A 19,567-nucleotide genomic window follows, 5' to 3' on the forward strand; every position below is an offset into this window, starting at 1 on the left:
ATATGCCCCCTGAGGATTTTAAAATAATTTGCCTCAACATAGCTTCGCCGTCACGCTGATATTGAAGCGCTCGCCGATTAAGTAACCATCTTTTGTAACGAGATTTTAATTGTTTTATTTCTTCATGGTTAGTTACAAGAAGTTCTACCGAGCCTTTTAATAGACTTTTCACTTGCCTTCTTAATTCACGCTTCTTATCTTTTACTTCAATGTCAAAGGTATGCAGATGTTTTGCACGAAAACCCTGGACATTTGAGGAACCAGATGCGAAAAGTTGCATAGCATGTATATAACAAGGGTTATCTTCTCCCGTAGAAACACTATATGCATTATGCAGCTCTCTCTTAAGACAAAGCAATTTGGTTTTAGACCACTTCATGCGATTTCCCGAGGTGTTAACGTGAAGGTTCGTAAGATTTCAGTTATCAGTTCTAGAAATCAAAGTCGCCCATCTACAAGTTACAACTAATTGACTATGATCGCTCATTTTAGTTTGTCTGATTTCTAGAGAGATAATGTTAGAGAGAAGTTGATCGTTGACATATATATAATCCAAGGTGGAATAACTACCCTCATTATGCCAGGTGGCTCTGTGAGGAACATCACCTGGAATTGTACCATTTAACATTGAAAAGTTCCTATTTTGCATTAGCATCAACCAATGATGTTCATCAGTTGTCTGAGTAGATACATGTGTTGAGCCAGACAGTAAGTGCATATTTAAGTCACCCATTATAAAAATTTCCAGAATAGATGCATCTTGTGAAAGTTGGTCTAAAATATTATTGAGATTGTTAAAGAATTCATCCGATGTTAAACGTTTTTTTCCCCAGTAGATGTTAATAATTGCACAAGTAATTGCATTCCTTTTGAATTTTATAATTTGGAAACAAGGTGACGGAGACTGTTGCGAAATAATTGCAGTTTCAATCTTTTCGAAAAGCAGTTACGAGGCCCACCATAGGTCTACCAACAAGGGTGATAATCGCAGGTACTAGATATACTTCATATAAGTCCCATGTTGGAATGAGGCTTAGCCAAGTTTCCTGTAGGACTATTATGTCATATTTTAAAATATCAAGATTACTGCTATTGATAAGAAATTTTAAAACCCCTGGTATTCCAGGAAAGCAGGCTAATATGTTCGTCTGACTCGAGTTGTTACGATGATTGATTACAATCTTGGTCCACCCATGCTTTATAAGAATTTAATTCTGAATTCACTTGAGCAGAGGTTTTATCACCATATATTCTTGACTGCGGCATGGTGGATGTAGTCATAGTCTGGGTCTTGATCGAAGAGTCCTGAGTGAGGATGAAACCTAAGTTGTAAAAAGCTGTTCGGGCTAGCCATACAGTGTTAAGTATGACACCCGACCGAATGTACAGTCGTGCCTCAAAAAGGTCTGGAGGGTTAGTAAACTCAACAAGGTCAATGTCAGTAGAGGTTAAATCTTCCAAAGCTGTAATCTCTGCACAAATGTTCAAAAAGCTTGCACGATTCAAATAGTACTTATTAAAGGGCGCACCTCTGCATTTGATTAGCAAACGATGATGTTTTTTAAAATGCGCTTGGTTCGTAGATATAATAGTGGAAGGTCTAGACTCATTATGAAAAGCTGAGTCCAGACCTTCAACCAGTGGTTTCTGTAGGCTAGGAAACGCAGTTTTTTTTATCTCGACCTTGCAAGATTGGACCCTTCAAAAGTTGTTTAACATTTGGATATTTACTTTGCATCGAATTTGGGGAGTCATTAACCACACCAGAACATGATTGCAGCATCAGCTGCTTGATGTTTTCCTTTTCTTTTTTATAGTTTGCAAATGATGTTCGTATTTCATTGCGGAGTTCCTGGAGGGTACACTCTGTGTCAGAAGGTGTTGCATCTTGCACTGGGCGACTACCCACAGGCAAATCAAGTCCTTGGCATTGAGTGCTATTTGCAATATCAGTTAATGGGGGTAGTCCTGCAAGACTCATGGGATGAATTATATTCATCATTCATTTAGACGACACTATATTTTTCAAAGTTTGATTGTGAATAAGGTTTGCGGCTTTTGCCGATGCCATTGAGGCAGAGGCCACCAAGAGATCATCCAAGGGCTTATAAGGTGTAGTTTCTTTTATCTGATTCTCCCCTACTTGTTTAAGTTGGAGTCGTCTCTTTTTCTTTGCTGCCTTGATTAGTCTTGCAACCTTTTTAGGTTTGATGTTAGAAGGTAGCCTATCAAGAGATTGAGCTAATTTCGATAACAAAGTGTCATTTGCAGGGTTCGAGACTGTATGTTTAGAGCTGAGAAACATAGGAGCTATATTGGTTGGCAATTTTTGCTCCAAACAAACATCGACATTTGACCTAGGGGCTTGTTGAGAATCACAAACAACAACTTCAGAAGCAAGAGCGGATGATGCCGGTTTTACAAAAGCATCAACTAAAGCATTCACAGATTGCCTAGACGAGGCTTGCTGAGAATCATACACAACAATAGCTTCAGAAACATGGGCAGAAAAGGCAGATTTTCCAGGAGCATCAACAATCACATTAGAAGAGCGCGATGTAAGAGTCGCAGGCACGGTTGGTACCAGGGGCTTTAAATGGGCTTTATCTATGGCAATAGTTTGAGTACCTTGATCATCATAAGTCGTATGGTGCTTAACATCTATTTGTGTCTTTAAACTAATCTCACGGATTATGTAATAATGTGATTGTAACAGACGGTCAGTGTGGTGTTGTATTTTGCCATCTAGAGACTCATAAACCTTGGCCAGTGATAATAAAGCTGTGTTCATAGCAATTAAGGTGTTATTGAGTGCTGGGGCTTTCGGGAAAGAAAATCTGTTATTTCTATTCAAGGTTTGTGGATCTTGTATAAAATATGGATGACCACCAGCATTTTCCTAAAATTGTGAACGTCTAGGGGTAGGGGCTACAAAGGATGAAAATCGATTAGAAGCACTGAAGGATTTATCAAACATAACTGGAGATTTATACAATTCCTGTTTCTCACTGTCCTCCGACTTATTTTGAAAAGCAGAAGCTGATGGAATGGTCAGGGAAGCAGGAACCGCTAAGACAGTCGGAGGACTAGATCTATCTGATCTGTCAATTAATTGTATTAAGTCCCCAGTGTTTGAGCAGATGTATTGCACGTCAGTGTTACTAGTATCATGAGGAGGAGAGGAATTAAAAAAACTCAAGACTCTCCATCTGTTTCACCTGCAAGAGTATATTTTTCGTATTCCTTTCTTAGCAAGTGTTGGGCCTGAACCGAACATAGTGGTGGGTTTATCGATAATAAATCCACTGATGTTTGGAAATGAGTTCTAGGTACTTGGGACACATGTATTTCACCAGATTTGCATGCTAAAACAATAGAGGTGTCAGCAATTTCCGTGTTCATTACAGTTTCAGAAGATGTGTATGGCACATTAATTTCACTCTGCACTATTACTTCACTCTGTATTACAGCAGCAGACAGTGGACATGGTGAGTTTTATTGTTGGTGTGTTGGTTGCGGTGTTGCAGAGTGATTTCTGAAACCTTGCACCTTCGGTTTGACAGAAGGAGCGAATGTCAACGGTCAAAGATATCGACTATTTTTTTCTTTTCCTGGTTCTCTTTGAGTCTTTTAGCTAAGGAGGGTTTCCTGTACCAATGACGGGAGGCCAAGAGGAAGACCGTCCTCTCAGTCCAGTTACTGGACGACATCTGGGACGAAGGACTGACACTGCTGAAGAACCCGTCCACGGCTCCTGCGAAGAGGGACCGGTACGAGAAGTACCGGGTCGCAGATTCTGCCCCTATGTGCCTCAGAGCACAGCAGTCCCTGGATTCGGTGCTCTCTGCGGCGGCCAAGAAGAAATCGACAGGGGCGACAGCATCAACTTCCACTTCCCCACCAGATGGCGAGGGGAAGAAGCTGGACGCCATTGGACAACGGGTCATCTCGTCGGCGGCAACGACCATCAAAGCGGCCAACGCCTTTGTGATCGTGGCACGCTACGACAGGGAGCTGTGGTTCAAGATCGCTCCCCTCCTGGACTTCCTCCCAGACAACAAGAGGGCGCAACCCCATGAGATTTCCATTAGGACGTGCGGACCAGGGTACTGGACATGCCCTTCGACGGGAACAACCTGTTCGGGAAGGCAGTGGACGGGTCACTGCAGGCCATCAAGGCGGACACCGAGATGGCCCGGGCCTTGGGTTCTCTCAATCAACGACGGCCATCCTTTCGGACCTCTGGAGGCAAGTCTCAAGGTGCCTCCAAAGGATTCAGCGGCAGTTCCACATCGTACCACCAGGCGGCCCGGTCCTCGTCGCAGGAAGCCTACAGAGGCCGCAGCAAGGCCGGAGGACACCGTCATCGCCAAGGAGGCCAAGGGGGCAAGGCCTCGGCGAAGCAAGACTGAACCGGCCGTGACGTCGGGCCCCCACCCGAGCATCCCGGTGGGAGGCCGGCTGGCGAATTTCATCAGCGTGTGGGAGTCCATCTCCACCGACCATTGGGTGCTGGATGCCCTGGCCCAGGGGCACACTCTGGAGTTCCAAAGAAAGTGTCCCTGTCTACCACCCTTGGCCAGGAAGGAAAACCACATGCCACAGCTGCTTCTAGAGGTACGAGCAATGCTTAAAAAAAGGCGCGATAGAACTCATCCCAAAGAGGCTCCGGAGTATACTCGCAATACTTCCTCTTCCGAAAGAAGACTGGCGGCCCATCCTAGACCTTCGCCACCTCAACAAATACATCAAGTCCTAGAAGTTTCGGATGGTCACCCTTCAGCACATGCTGGGACAGCTGGAGGAGGGTGACTTCCTGTCATCGGTGGACTTGGAGGATGCCTACTTCCACATCCCCATACAAAAAAGCCATCGAAAGTTCCTATAATTTGTGGTCCAAGGGTGACACTACCAGTTCAAGGCCCTGCCCTTCAGGTTAAAGTCGGCACCAAGGGTCTTCACCAAGTGCCTGGCACTGGTGGCGCGGCTGCACCTGCAGGGGATCCACGTATATCGCTACCTGGAAGTTTGGCTCATCCGAGCAAGGTCAAGAGAACTCGCCGTCGATCACACATCGAACACCGTCCAAATGCTCACGGATCTGGGATTCTCGATCAACTTTGCGAAATCCCACCTGGTACCGTTGCAAGACGCCCTGTTCCTGGGAGCCAGACTCAACACAGTGGCGCGGTTGGCTTCACTGTCAGAGGAAAGGACGAAGGCCATCCTGGGCAAGGTACAACTGCTGTTGACCATGGAAGTGGCCAGGGTGAGGTCCATCAAGTCCGTACTCGGCATGATGTCATCGGGCATCTACCTCGTGCGTCTATGCAGGTTGTGGATGCGGCCACTGCAAGAGTTCCTCAACGCCTGTTGGATACAAGCGGCAGGCAGCTTCAAAGACAAGATCTCCCTCAACGAGACCTTCCGTCAAGCGATCTGGTGGTGGGGTGCCCGCGCGCACCTCACAGCGGGCATGGACTTCCAGACCCCAGCACATCAGTAGACGGTGATGACGGACGCCTCCCTAGAGAGATGGGGAGCGGACACTGGAGATCTCCACGCAAGAAGCCTTTGGCTCCCGGAAGACAGGTCCCTGCACATCAACGTCCTGGAGCTCTGGGCCATGTTCTGGGCCCTCAGGTCTTTCCTTCCATCCCTCAAGGGCAAAGTGGTACGGACCTTCACCGACACCACCACCACAATGTTCTACATCCGGAAGCAGGGAGGCATCAGATCCCCAGCCCTATCCAAGGAAGCGCAGGATCTGTGGCACTGGGCCGTCGCCCAGGGGATGTTTCTGGTACCTTTTCATCTGCCAGGAGTGAAAAACAAGGAGCTGTGCCCTTGCCATGAGTGGGAGCTTCGGCAGGATCAAGTGGATCTCCTATTCCGACGGCCTGTTCAGATCGACCTGTTTGCGACGGCAGTGAACGCCAAGTGCCGGAGGTTCGCCAGCAGGTTTCCCCAGCAGGGGAGCATGGGCAATGCATTCTCATTCTCCTGGGACGGCCTTTTCCTATACTCGTTCCCACCGTTGCTGTTGACTTCTACGACTCATCAATCAACTCAGACGGGCCCGGTGCAAGATGATCCTCATCGCACCGGCGTGGCCGAGGCAGATATGGTTCCCGGACCTTTTGGACTTGTCAGCGTCCCCCCCCAGTCAAACTGCTGACGGATGCAGATCTTCTCTCCAGGGAAGGAGGCGCCGTCCTTCATCACGACCCGGGATCGCTGAACCTGCAGGCCTGGCTCCTGCAGCACTAGAGTTGGGAGACTACGATATCCCAGCAGACTGCAAGGAGGAACGATCAACCCTCTTTGGATTATGGCCCCTCAAGTGCTGCCGTACTTGCTGTTGCTGGCCAAGGCGGGGCTGGCACATGCCTCCATCAAGATCCACCTGGCGGCTATCTCCTGCTACACCAGAACTCCGGGGAGGTCGTCGTTGTGGTCTCACCGCCTGGTGAAGGAGTTCAGGAAAGGACTGTTCCGCTCATTCCCGCCGGTGAAGGCTCCGGCCCCGGCGTGGGAGCTCAACGTGGTGAAGACCAGGCTCATGGGTCCCCCATTCGAGCCTTTGCTCTCGGTACCGCTGAAGTTCCTATAGTGGAAGACAGTGTTTCTTGTGGCCATCACCTCTGCACAACGAGTGGGAGAGATCCAGGCCCTCTCCTGTAAACCTCCATACCTGACATTCCACGAGACGAGGGTAGTGCTGAGGACGCACCCCTCCTTCATGCCCAAGGTGCCATCGGACTTCCATCTCAATGAGCCCTTGGTGTTACCTGTTTTCTTCCCATCGCCGGCTGAGAGGACTTTGCACTCGCTGGATGTGGCTAGAGCGCTGAAGTTCTATGTGGACCGCACAAAGAGTCTTCGGAAGACATCACAGCTGTTTGTGAACTTTGGTCCTGTGAACCAAGGGAAGGCCCTCTCAAAGGCTTCCATTTGCAGATGGCTCTCCGGCTGCATTATGCACTGTCACCGGTTGGCAAACAGACCGTTGCCCGGCCGTCTGAAAGCCCATTCAACCCGAGCGATCGCTGCCACCATGGCGTTCCTGTCTGGTGTGCCCCTGCTGGACATCTGCAGGGCTGCTACGTGGAGGTCGACGCTCACCTTCACGAGATTCAACTGCGTCGACCAGAATTCCAGGGAGGAGTCCAGTGTCGGCCAGGCAGTGCTGCGCAACCTGTTTGCTTGAAGGTGAGCCTGGTGAGGAGGTAAGAGATGCTTAATGTTGAGTTGTTGAAATGCTTAATGTTGAGCCTTGCCACCTCTCGTGGGTGTGCATGTGTGTACTGCTATGTATTCTTGTATTCATTAGCATGTGAATCCATGCCAGACCCCATGCTGGAGAAGGAACAAGTTACTTACCTGTAACTTTTGTTCTCGAGCATGGGTCTGGCATGGATTCAAATGCGAACCCTCCCTCCAACCCCTATGCGGCTCTTCTCTTGGTCCTACTGACACTTTACGTGCTACCAAATCTGAAGATGGCTGCCAGAGGAGGGGCTTAGGTAGAGGGCAGTCATTGGCTGGGGGCAGTATGACCCAGAGACCAGTGATTGGTTATGAATAGAAAGACAGTTCAGAAACCAAACTGAAAATGATTTTTTTCTTTACCGAGGAATCCCAGCCTGACGACGGGGAATATTCATGAGCATGTGAATTCATGCCAGACCCATGCTGGAGAATAACAGTTATAGGTAAGTAACTTGTTCCTTTCTTGTCAATATTCTTTGGAGACTGCAGATCTACATTGCTTTGTTTCCTTTCTCTGATCCCAATATCCTACAGCGGTCTCGTATTCTGGTCCATCCATTCAATCTACATCATTCCATGTTTTCCTTCCCTCTACATAGTAGATGTTGATCAATCTGAAGGGTGAGGCTTGCGTCACTGACTGAAATGGGCCAGTTAACCAATAAAGCTAAAATATTTTTTTACTTGTTCTTTTTGGCCAGCATAGAAAACAGTAGTGTCAGATGTATCTCCCCATTTTGCAGCCACCTGCATCAGCTGGAGCTAAGGGTCATACATCACTAATTCCATTGTACCCTATTTAAGTGTTGAGTTCCATGTGGGAAGTCTGTTATTATTGTTTTTTAAACATGGCTTTATATTGTCTCAGAAACTCAATGTATTCCTGTAACCACAGAGACTGGTCTATAATCAATGGGAATATCTGTAACAGTGCATCCTTACTTAGGAAAGACGACACAAAGGCTACTGTAGATTATTTGGTTACAGATTATTGGGGTTTGGCAACAAATGTAGCTAGCACTGAGCCAGAAAACTAGTGAAGGTTTGTGGATGTCCAGAGAAAATAAATCTCTGGATTGTCTAAATTTACTCTGTGTGGTGTTTGCATTGTCTGAGTTTAGATTACAGAATGAGGTAGTTAAAGGGACAAAGGAAATGGCAGGTGTTTTTGGGGCATCTCGGAGTAAATTGGTGACACTATCCAGAAGAATTCCCTGTTGTGCCCTTAGCATTTTTATTCTGGATTTCTTGAAGGGCCAGTGCCATTCATAGCAAGAGATTCTGTATGCATGCACATTTGGACATATGACTCCTCTTCCTGTGGTGTACGAGAAGCAGATGTTAAATCACTCAGCTTCTCCTCCCCTAGATTATGCCACTGACAGAATTCTCAATGTCCACCTTGGTGGGTCACAACCATGGAGAAAAATAAGGGTTGTAAAAACAGAACAATAACAGGAGCTGATAGACAGCCTGCTTCCAACAAGGGCTCAGCGAAGCTTTCCAAGGGCATCGGGCACCAGGAACCAATTTATAATACTTGTTGCCAAGTAAATTACTGATACCTACCTCAGCCATATTTCTGCCTGCCTATGCCTTCAACTCTTTTCCCAGTTTACATGCACCTATGTTGACCTATTCCAGGAACATAATCTGTTCCTGACAGCTTTCTCTTTTAAGCCAAATTACAGATAAATCTACTTCTCACTTGTAAAAAAGAAAAGACTGCAATATGGCTTTCCAGGTCCAAATGCATTTTGAGCTTTGGGCAATAAAGTAACTAAATAGAGCTTTTCGATAGCGAAACACGTGTGCTTGTGGGTGGAACATGTTAAACCCAATAGCAATTAGTTCTTCAGACAAGACTTGTTTAAGCTCGTAAGCCATTCAGACCCTGCTTACATAAAATATGTGATTGTTAGGAATGATTTCATGTATGTGCAATTTTCCCTCCATTTATGGACCCCCAAAACATTTAGCTTTTGTTTGGCTATCCCAACGTGACTTTTTCCAGTGGAGCCCTGCCTTCAGTTGAAATCCCCTGGGCTTTTGCTCACTTGTTATGGGGAAACTGACACGTCCTTCAGACTGTCAGTAATGGGAAACTGTTTCCCTTAGTCTTTGACTATATTGCCATTTCTTAGGAACCTTTTAACAGTGCACAATGTACCTTCCGGTTCCGTCCGCTGCGGTCCCTTTTTGTTTTATTGCCCTACACACCCACAAAGGATTTTTTGGTGATTGTACGAGTGTGCCTGGGGTGAACTGTCTAGTCCCAATCCACACTACTGGTGCCAGAATGTCTAGAATGCTTGAATGACTGAGACCACCGTAGGCTGTTATTGGTCCACATCTGGGATGCCTGCAAGAGAGCAGATCTTCTATTGGAAGTCCTCGATGTTTGTCACATAGCTAATCTTGGATAAGAGAAGGGGCTCTGCAGCCATTCCAGGTTGATCACTTGTGTTCTCACTGAAGTACAGAAGGAGCCAAGTCTCCTACAGGAAGAAACGGACTCGTGAAAGTGCCGGAGACACTTTGGAATGTTTTGGCACCCTTTGCCCTCTGCCGTCCCGTTGGACCCCTGCTTTCTTCTTCGATCATGAAGGCCTGCGAAGGCGCTTTGCCCCTTTTGGAGTAGTGAGAACAACTACTCTCGGCACCCCCTGCTTACCTACAGAATTAACCCCTTTGGAACGAACTGTCTAGCTCTACCTCAGTGTAATCCGCAGCACCTCTGCCACCTCGAGTGCAGACCCGAGACTTGGGACATTGCTTGCTTGTGGTCCCGTGCATTCTTGCAAATTTCGCAGGGCTAGCTCTTCTGGTTCTTGAATAAGGAGCGTGCATAACGATGCCCGCATCCACGATTCCTGCGTCACTACCTGGTGGTGACGGTCGCTATAGTTCCCCTGCTGTTCTGCTCTCCTGTGCACCAGAATGTTCTTCATACCTCATTCGGAAGCTGAGAAAAGGCAACTCTCCCGTCACAGTCAATCGTTCTCCACCGCAGCACGAAACTGGAGGACTCGCACCTACATGCAACTTCAACTAAACTGGCAAAGTTTGGTCCGGACTGTGCCGAGGGTCAGTGAGTACTTGCATAACTTACCGTTGGCCCCCTGGCACAGCCGATCGTCTTTACACATAAATATCTCTTAAAGGTATTCGAATTTGGCTGGGTTAACCTGCGTGCCCTAGCTATTCCCTCCTTTGAACACTGTTTTGCAGCCAAGGGCAGGGCCTACTTGGATAGTGGGAACCAATTCTTCATCGCCTCAAGCTCCTTCCTGACTTGCTATAGCCCCTACAAGAAGACCCGCTTTTTGTTAATCTACGCGATCGTGCCTTTTTATGCACAACTGTACTGTTGCGCACAAGCCTCCCTGCTTCATAGGGTTGGACTTGAAAGTTAGCTAACAAACTCTGAAGAATTACCTAATGCCATTTGTGTGGTAACTTAACCCTCTTTTTATAGGTTGTGGTTGTTTCTGCTAACTGACATTGCATTAGGGACTGTGTTGTGTATATATATTGTATAGTGTATGGATTTGTGTGATAACTGTTTTTTTTCTCACTGCTAAAGTTACTTGTGTCTATTTGATCCGGCCAACAATACATGTATTGATATTTTTCATATACACTTGTCTAAGAGTGATTTGTGGTTTGTTGCTGTGTGTGCTCATTGTGGGCTTCCGATCACTCTCACCTCTCCGGAGACTTAGTCTGGACTGCCTGCCAAGCTACGTAGATTGGTCTGGCATGTCCAGAAGGTTCAAATGTGAGTTAACACCAAGCACTCCAAAGTGTATCTTAACTAGTTTGAATAGTTAGGGATCATATTTGTGTAGTTGTTATGTGAGTTCAAGGTGCAGGGGAGAAAGATAACAACCCTGGCATATGGGTTGTGGACAAAGTGAGAACAGAATAAGTTCCCTATTAGGGAACTCCCGTCCCCTGCACACTGTCTAGGGCTATATAGCCAAATATTTAAGGGTAAGTGATTCAATATTCATTCTGTTACTTGAATACAAATTATTTAATATTCAATTTCTAGAGTAGGATTTAGACGATGTCCAGAAGGTTCCCCTCTTTCATTAAACCATGCGTGACCTCCTAGCCTTCTGCCCACCAGGTCAGAGTTTAGAAATCCATCTTAACAGTGATGCCCCTCATGAACAGTGAAACGCACTGAGGAATTGTATGATTTGTTTGAATTTGTGAAATTGAGAGTATGGTGAGAAATTTAACAAAGACATCTAGTGTCATGTTGTATTTTCAGTGTAGAAATCTTCCATAAGCTACACAGGAAACTATGCAGAAGTGTCTCTATTTCAGAATCCATGGTCAGAAAGATTAACAAAGTACCTGTTTTCAAGTTGGTGGTTGGTATACTCACATTGAGGCCATCACAAATGTCTCTTGTCTAGGTGATTGAGATGATTGTCCAGTTAAAGTAAAAAAGGACCAAGTGATGCGGTTCCTAATGATTTAGTAATCCCAATTAAAATTCCTGATATGGTTCCATGCACATTCTGCTTAATCATTCTGAGGATTCACCAGCTAGTATTTCCTCATTTGGGCATGGTGGACGTGTGCCATGTCCAAGTACGTATTGTAAGGGTGCAGATGAAGGACTCTGACACAAAGGCGGGATATTTGGGACTGCATACATTTATTCAGTAATGAAGCAAGGGAAAACCTATCTTTCCCTATTTCTAAGAGGCGCTTCCTTGCCTCAACTAAAGATCTAAGGTGACTGTCAGGATGCCTGTTAAAGTACAAATGTACACCGTCCTGTGTCAAGAAAACCCTACTTCTGGCCTTTATACTATAAACTGAGAAATAAAGCTGTACTGTTCTTATCACAGGAGAATGACCTCTCCCTTCTCGTGACATTCAGTCTCAAACAACCTGGGGGAATGACTCCCTTTCCCAGGTCTGTTGAGCCTTCCTTTCGGTCTGCGTTACATGGGGAATGATTCCTTTCTGTGATGTTTGCACAATCTCTTGCAACCAGGGACAATGACTCCCTTCCCCATGTGTTCTCATCAGGTTTCACACTTACAACACAGAACTCTGCGTGTTAGGAGGGTCCATAACCCTGGCGTCTACCCTTCTTTGTTTTGGCCCACTTGGTCCACTTCCCTTCCAAGTACTGCCACAAGGAAGATGACTTGTATCACTTTCTTCACTTGGGTCCTTCATCCTGGTTTCTCTCCCCTTCTCTTTATGTCCCTTTTGCTGCCTGGGTTGCCAAGTACTGACATAAGCAAGATGGCCCTGCTTGTTATATTTGTACAGGGTTTTTGCTGCCTGTACCTTTTCAGCCCTTGCCAGTCCCTGCGCCTCTACTGTTAATTTACTCGTTCCTGGGATGTATGACCGGTTCTGCCTGGGATCTCTCCCCTACTCTGTGTGGTGCACAGGCATCTCCATCTCGTAGATCTCCTGCCCATCTTGTCACTGTCTGCCAGCCTCCGGTTACCGTCTAGAAGCCAACAGGCAAAGGATTCCTGTTATCTTGACTCCGTGAGTGGACTACTTTCGGCTCCGTCCTGGCCTTCTCTGCATCTCTTTTGTGCTTCCTGGGTTTACCGGTCTCTGGTCCTGGTTGGCTGTATCTCTCCGATAGGCAGTTCTTTGTTGGCTTATATTGCTTAAAAGGAACCACTACTCTGTGTAAGTCTATACCGCTGCAGTTCCTTCTTGGTATTGTGCTTCATTGTTCCTGTGTCCCAGTTCGTCCCAGTACTTGGATTACCTATGTTCCTGATGTTGTTCTTCCTCTCAGTACTTTCCAGGACCTTGAGGTAGTCTTCTTTACAACAGTACATAGGCCCACTGTCTACAAAGAGGTTAGCAGAAGGAGATGCTAGAATTTGTGGAGGTGTGATGTTCCGATAAGGGCTATATCCTACATGAGCATCCTGCCTAGGGAGGGTGCCCTCCCCATGAGATCCTCCCATATCATACCACCCCCAGTGGGACTATTGGGTAGTGGCCTCACCTCCCTGACCTCATAGCACATTTAATGATTTGTCACTTCCCCTTCCCCCCAAATGCTGCTGGCGTCCCCAAACCCCTTGCATATGAAAATGGGATAGGAAATCTATCTTCCCATTTTTCTACATAAAAACAGAAGGGCTGTAGGTCTAAGGACCAGCACATGACCCTAGGGTTGGTATCCTTTCGGAGACTAAGCCAAGCGAGGGGTGAGCCTACATTTTCTTCCTATGAGATGATATTTCAGGTATCCTATGGCACACTTTATTGCCAGTGCCTCAAATTTGATGGTGGCATTTCTTTCTCAGGAAAATAACTTCAAGCTGATGTATAGCACATGATGTGCCCCACCATTGTATTCTTGAGAACACTGAACCTATCCCCACCTTGGAGGCAGCTGTCTGAATGATCAACTCCTTATTAAAGTTGGGGCCCTTAGACTGGCTCACTACATAGGATGGATTTCAAGGTGTTGACACTGGCTTGATCCTCCTTCTGATACTGCAGTTTTTGTGGCTCTGCATTCTTTTTCTTATCGGTTAGACAGGAGGTGATGGTAAATTGGGGAGGAACCTCCTGTAATATTCGATATGTCCTAAGAAGGACCTTAGGTCTCACTTAGTTTTTGGAGCTGGTGTTTCCTGGACAGCACCAGACCTTTTCTAACTGGGGTTGGGCATACCCATTCCCCACAAAATATCCCACGTATTTCACTGCTGACTGGACTAGGTGGCATTTCTTGGGGTTAGAGGTGAGGCAAGTATGTTCCAGGGTTCTAGTAATTTCATAAACATGGAACATATGCTCTTCCCAAGACTGACTTGAATGACGGTCATCCAGACATGCACTGCAAAAAGCTGGGAAATGGTTGCAAAATCTGGTCCATTAGTCGAAAAAGTAGCGCGAGTACCATAGAGCCCAAATGGTCAGACTTTAAAATGAAATTGAAATAGTCCTCTGGGGGGGATGGAGAATGACAAATTGTCTTTGTCTGTGGGATTTAAGGGCACCTGCCAATAGCCCTTGGTAAGATCAATCGTGGAGAGGTAGACTGCTGACCCCAGCTGATCAATAAGGTCATCAATCCGTGGCATTGGATACTTTTTGAACTGGGCTAGAGCACTGAGTTTCCTCAAGTCTATACAAAAACCTCCATGATAGGTCAGGTTTGGCCACAAGGACTATTGATGAGGACCACAGACTTTGAGATGGTTCAATAATGTCGGCTGCCAACATTTTCTCCATCTGTTGGAGGACTATTTCCTTCCTTACCTCTGGCATCCAACAGGGGTTAAGTTGATGATTTTTCCGGGCGGAGGGCAGATGTTATGTTAGCAACATTTTTATAGCGCGCATTCACCCTGAGGGTCATCTTGGCACTAGGACTCAGATGAAGCAACCATAGCTGCGTGGCCTAGACTAGCAGTGTTTTTAAACATCGACTGAACAAGAATGATTCTTGATGTTCCTAGGTGCAGTGGGAAGGTTTTTCCACAGTTTTCCGGCTGCAACAGAAAAGGCCTGGATGCCAACCTAAATAAGGCGAAATTTAGGAATCGCCACTAGACTGGCACTCTCAGACCAAAGTGAACGTCCCGGAATGTAGGGTACAAACTTATCTCAAAGAAAGTCAGCCCCCTGATTATAAAAGGCATGGTGAACTAGATGGAGGGATTTAACTTGAATCCTTTTAATCTCCTGGAGCCAATGGAGTGAACACAACACTGGGCTGATGCGAGCACCTTAAGGAGAACTAGCAACACGTGCTGTGAGATTCTGCAAAAGCTGCAGCCGATGTATCAGGCCAGCAAGCTGAGCAAGAAATAAAGTGTTACAATAGTCGATATGACTAGTAACTAGCGCGGCTACCACCAAAGGTTGCAATGAAACCGGCAGGAAAGGCAGAACCATGCGATGTGGGTTCCATGTCATTTCATTGCGGGATGTTTTTTCGCTGGGTTTTTTACTGTGATTTTCTTTTTAATGAAAAAATCAATTGAATTTTTTTAAATTATTTTTCTTGGGTTCCCCCCCCAACCCCTCTATTCCCTTTAATGTTTTATGTATTCCTGAACACCCACACCCCATATATATAGTTTTCTAACCCCCCCGGACCCCTCCTAAAAAAAAAATCAGATGGATTTGTTCATAAAAAACCCTACGAAAAAACATCCTGCGATGAAAGGACTTTGTAACGCGATGTGATGCTGGATTCCTTTCACTCTCCCTGGTTTACAACTAAAGGCACCAGGGACCTGGGATGTCTTGTTGCAGTAGTGGAAGGTCACTGGGTACTAAATTGGTTCTATCTTTCTCTTCGGACAATAAACTGGCCATTACTATAAAGAAAGATTCAACGTGGTCCTCTTTCCATTCCTTCATAAGGTTGACATGGTATATTTGGGTCTTATTGTGTCTATCGTGCTGGGCAACTCGATAATTGCAGGGGCCAGTTCTCTCTAAGATCACATATGGACCATGCCAGGAGAACAGCATTTTGTGTTCTGAAGTGGGTTGAGGTACCAATATCTTCTGCCCAACAGGAAACGACCGGGAGATTGCCTTTTTTTTTATTATCGTGTTGGGCTTTTTGATCACCTGGCTGCACTCCACCTTGGCACCTGGCTGCCGCTTTCACCGGTAGGTGGTCTGCTTTGGCTCCAGCATAGTGGCCTCAGCTCTTCCAGCACTGCTGAAGCTTTTTTGGAACATGGTTTGTTGTTTGCTCACCGCCAGTTTTATAAGGTAAAAGAGGAGGTGAGCAGAGAGAGTTTAAAATGATGTAAGATATTTTATTTATAGCGTGTCAATACCCAAGTGTTTCAAGGTGCGACGAGGCCAGGGAGGGGAGCAAAGGGGGACAAGACACTGATCATACTAGGCCTAGTGACATTGAGAATGCACAAGTGCAGGGGAGGGGGAAGGGGAAAAGTGCAAGGGGAAGGGGAGGAGGAGAAGTGTGAGACATAGGATTAAGACAAAGAAAAAGAAGTGTGGCCAGCAGGTGGCAGTGCAGGGGTTAAGTGCAGACAACAGGTGTTGGATAAGTGCAAGTAGGGGGACTGTAGGGTCACATATGCAGCCCCAAGTGCAGGGTTGCCAGAGGCAGTGCAGGTGTGCAACTGGGAGGGCACGGTCCTGGATCTGTGGTGCAGAGGGTAGCCAGGTAACCAGTGCAGTATCAGACAGGAGATCAGCAGGGAAGTGGAAGATAGAAGGCATAAGCAAAGAGGAAGGTCTTGAGCTTCTTCCGTAACTGGAGATGGGTCCACTCAAGTTGTTAAGAGGCAGGGAGGCTGTTCCAGAGGGAGGCGCTGTCTGAAGTGTGAGATCTGCCACCAACACGTTGCTTAGAAAAGCGACTGACCCTCAGGGAGTTGGAGGTGGAGGAGTGGAGAGCTGGAGAAGACAGATATTTCTGAAGAGAAAGCTGTTGGTATTTTGGTCCCAGACCCCAGAAGGCCTTGTGGACGATGCAAAGGGTCTTGAATTTGATACTTGCAACCAATGGAGAGATTTCGGTGCAGGAGAGATACGATCACTGGGCGTGAGGCCATGGACAGGTCTCGCAGTCCTGTAATAGCACAATAATAGCACAAGGAACCCCCCATAGGGGAAAGATAAACAAAGCATGCCCTCCTAGCCACAATTCCAACCTAGAATATTGTGGCCATTGCACCCCCACCCCCACACTCTACCTCTCAAATTGCATTCCATCCAGTCCCCACATGATGCACTGTATATGTGTTATTTCTAGACAAAAATACTTGGTAGCACCTTTTGTTCAGGATTTCATATTCTAGTTAATACTCAACGTCATTAATATCGGCTTACATTTTTTTACTGCAAAAGTAATATATTATGTATCCATCATCTACATTCATTGAGAATCTCTCATCTACTTTATTTGCCCATTGAAAAGCATTTTGTGTTGTCATCTACTGTAGCTAGGCAGGTGTGTGTCAGAAAACAGCACATGTTTCTGACATGCCATACTTAACTCTGTTTATTAAGTCTATTAATAATTTATGGACCTTATCTGGTTGGCTTCAAGGCATCGGCGTTCATTATAGTGCAAATAATATCCAAGTCAATCTTGTAACAGCAAGCGCCATTTCTGATTACAATATGATAAACATTGTAATCTTGCAGAGACAAAAATAGTAAGCACAGAATTTATTTTGACCTTAGAATCCTCGCTTTTTTAAAATGAGTTTTCTTTTTTTGATCATCCATAGATTGCATTTACACCTTTAGGCTAAACAGATAGTCCTGGCCGCCATGTCCTGGTACTGCCATTTGATAGTTAGGGCTGTTTTTGTTGCTACAAAGAATCATTTTTTTAATCCTGTGACGACCACACAAGAGGGCGGACCTTGACGCTCCATCAGCTGGGTTCAAAGGTTGCCAGGTGGATGCACCCATTCTGTAGTCTACCGTGAAGTGAGGGCCAGCAAGTGTCAGGCTGGACAAATCAGAAAGGTGATTGGTCCAAGGCCACCCAAAACATATTTGGAATGGAAAGACCAACATTGTTGCCAAAAAGGCACCTTTTTAAATCTGCGCTGACCACACAAGAGGGAAGACCAGACACTCGCCCGAAGGGGGATCCCCCTAGGAAAAATATTGCCGGGTGGACATGCTCATTCTGCAGGCTATTGTGAGGGAAGGTCCAGGGGGTGTCTGGCCAGAGCAAACATGTGATCAGCCCTTTCCCTATTCATGGGCAGAGGAGGGGTCAGGATGTCCTCGCCCAGTCGGCTGCAAATGCAATTGGCCAAGAGTACCAACAGTTTGCTATTTAGCTGGTTGCACTCCCTTCTGACTTGCCCCAGACCGCTTGCAGTTCCAAGATGGCAAAACTACAAATTAATTTCTGTTCTTTTAATAGTGAATCTATATAAATAAAAATGTAAATGTTTGTTTGTTCAAAATCTTAAATCTTCGAAATTTCTTCACCAATTGCTTAGACATTTTGACACAACGTTGCATTCGAATAGGCGTGTGTTTTTTATATACCTACTATACATAGATGTCACACCTGTGAGGGGTAAAAACATGCTTTTTCGAAAAACAGCACCATCTGTTGGACGTAAAAGCAACACACGCTATACTAATCATTTTACTGAAAAACAGTGCCATCTGTTGGACGTAAAAGCAACACACGCTATACTGAATATTTTACGATTCCATTTCAATGTTTCCGATTTAGAATGGCTCAAATACGTGCCGAGGAAGCAGCGGAGTGACGTGCAGTCAGACTTCAGGATGCACGGTTGCGAGCACGGCGATCGCGTTCTGCAGCTTCAGATCTGCTTCGTTCTCAACAGAATGAACGCAACAGGCTGAGAGTGGCTGAAAGACGTCAACGAGAAACAGCAGATCAGCGTCAAACACGCCTCCGTGCTCAGCAATCACGCAATTACAATCGCCTTGCATTCCGGTACAACCCAGCTGATGATTATAGTTTGAGCCGGCATGTTCTCATCGGCACCATGACTGAAGTGTGTCCTTATTGCAAGGCTCTGAAATGTAATGGAGAAACGAAAGGAATGTGTTGCGCCGCCAGGAAAATTAAACTGCCTCAACTTGGAGAACAATCACAGAGCCAAATTAAAAACTTTGCTTGCTGGATATACCACCGAATCAAAGCTGTTCCTATCTAACATCAGGAAATACAACTGATGCTTCCAAATGACGTTGTTCGGCGCAGAAATCTTAACAGCTCAATTCATGCCAACTTGCGTTTACAATCACCATCAACAAAGCTCAAGGCCCATCGTTAGAATTGTGTGGTTTATATCTAGACACAGATTGCTTCTCACATGGACAATTGTATATTGTGTGTTCTACAGTCAGCAAACCAGACAATCTCTATATCTGCACAGACAATGGAACAACAAAAAATATTGTATACCCACAAGCATTGTGAAATTAAACATATTAGAAACGTGCGCTTTCTCTTTTCTTTCTTTTCCATTTAACCATACTAAGCCACAGCAACGCGTGGCCGGGGTCAGCTAGTGAGAAATTAAATCACTTCCAGTGCTCAACACATTTACCAACCAAAACAGATCAGAGGCACTATCCATAGAACAGTATACAAAACATGCAAGTAACACACTGAGCAGCTCAAAGTCTCAAGCACCAAACACATATTCAGGAATTCAGCAAGTAACCACAATTCATGTAAGTATTCTTTCCAATTAACAATAAATACATGCGTTCTATTCTCTTTCTCACACAGTTGATCTACCCGTTCCCCATGGAAGTAGGTCCCAACCCTGCG

The sequence above is a fragment of the Ambystoma mexicanum genome, chromosome 6p, assembly GCF_040938575.1.
Source record: "Ambystoma mexicanum isolate Mex_15411 chromosome 6p, UKY_AmexF1_1, whole genome shotgun sequence".
Taxonomy (NCBI): domain Eukaryota; kingdom Metazoa; phylum Chordata; class Amphibia; order Caudata; family Ambystomatidae; genus Ambystoma; species Ambystoma mexicanum.